The sequence below is a fragment of the Cyprinodon variegatus genome, unplaced genomic scaffold, assembly GCF_000732505.1.
Source record: "Cyprinodon variegatus isolate N-32 unplaced genomic scaffold, C_variegatus-1.0 Scaffold2507, whole genome shotgun sequence".
NCBI lineage: Eukaryota > Metazoa > Chordata > Actinopteri > Cyprinodontiformes > Cyprinodontidae > Cyprinodon > Cyprinodon variegatus.
In genome coordinates, this window is record NW_015152960.1 from 6,454 (window position 1) to 8,178 (window position 1,725).

Sequence of the window (1,725 nt, forward strand, 5' to 3'; positions counted from 1 at the left end):
CTTCCTTCCTTCCTTCCTTCCTTCCTTCCTTCCTTCATTAATAATTTAATGCAGATGGGCTAAGAGGTTTAGTAGCTTCTTTGTAAACGTATAAAAGAAAGTTTAACTTCACATTGTAAATTTATTAAATACAGTGCAAGAGCTCAAATAAATTAATTTTACTGTGTTAATATTGACTTTATTTTTAATAATGAATAAAACTGAGTTTATGCTTATAATTTTAGGCTTGTGATTCTATTTTCTGAATATTATGACTTTTCAAAGAAAGTATGGCCCCAAGACTCTGTTGGAAACATAAAGCAAAGGCGGCAGCTGAAATCTGAGTCAGTACAAATACATTTCAGCCAGTTCAGTCTAAAACAATGCTCTAAACCAAGGTGAAAAAACATTTATATATCAATAATATTTCACGATGGGTGAAAGCAAATAATCCATCTCCATTTTTCTTGAGAATAGTCTGTTAACCATCCACCAGAAGGATGGAGATGAAACGAGGGTGGACATTTTAGCCAGAAGATTCTCCCAAATACAGAGCTGAGAAACTCAACTGGCCTCAGAGAATGAAAAGAAAAGGTGCAGCAGTCAGCTGACTGGATTACAGTCCAGTCAGACGCCCACCAAACCCTTAAGATCAGCTGGAGTGAAGGAATAGGACAAAATCCAGAACAAGTTTCTCCATACAGGAGGCTTTTGAGCAAACCACCAGTAAGTCTGTTCACTAAGCATCTTTGTTAAACATTATTACACATAATTTCATTTCTGAGCTTTTTTGCTTCGGGTTCTTTCTATGTATGAGTCACATTCATCTTCAAAGATTAAAAAAATAATCTCACATCCATAACTACTCACCTGATGTTTAAAACCAAGAAGAATATTCAGTGGAGTGGACTCTGTTGTTCTGAGCCGTATGGTTAGATGAAACGGTGCAGTTTCTGTAGATGAGCAGAAGTATCAGCTGCAGGTAATGGAGCGTTGAGGATGTGGTCTTATTATACATTTATCAAATACTCCCCGCCCCCTAGCAAAGGTTACGTTTTCTAATTTAGGCATGAACAAGGGAAATACTCATCATTTGGTCTAGGAGGAGGTTCTTTTTGTTATACAACATATTCTCATTTGAATAAAAAAGTTGGGATGATAGATTTGCATTTCAGAGAAAATCAGACAAATATTGTCAGCAGCATCTTAGTGCAGATGCTGACAATTAACTGACATCTTTCAGTGCTTGACGTCTTCATACTTTGGGTATACAAAAAACAGCCTGAATGCTAAGAAGTAAGATCCCTTCAGTTTCCTTTTGTTACAATTTAGATTGAGTGAATTAACTCAAATTGTATAAGTGGACTTGCAGCAAGAAGGTTCCGGGTTTGATTCTCGCCCGGAGTCTTTCTGCATGGATATGGGAGAATTTCCACAGCTCTCGATGAAGATCTGATCAAAATGTTTTTGTTAAGATGTGAAAACACTGTTGGTATCTCAAACATTAAACTCAGAATCTCAGATGTAACGTTTGTTTGAGAAAACAGTTGAAAAGTGAGTTTGGGGTTGTTGTTATCATTAGAAAAATGAAAAAAGGGCGCATTTGCCAAACAAAGGCCCCGAGAAAATAATGAAAATGGGAGGAAATGTTTTAAAATGTCCATGTGTTAAATTTCATTCAGATAGTGTCATTTTAAAAGATTAGTTCTAAAATAAAAGCAGTTACAAGGTGTTATTGATTATTTA

At 35.8% G+C, this 1,725-nt stretch overlaps 1 protein-coding gene across 1 annotated transcript in view; it reads right to left on the reverse strand.

Annotated features, from left to right (window-relative positions):
- Positions 1–956, reverse strand: part of LOC107080924 — a 4,689-nt gene extending 3,733 nt beyond the window's left edge. Inside the window, exon 1 of the mRNA XM_015369139.1 lies at positions 850–956. The gene's annotated coding sequence lies outside the window, so the exon portion shown is untranslated. The remainder of the gene's footprint in view (positions 1–849) is intronic.
- Positions 957–1,725: the final 769 nt, after the last annotated feature.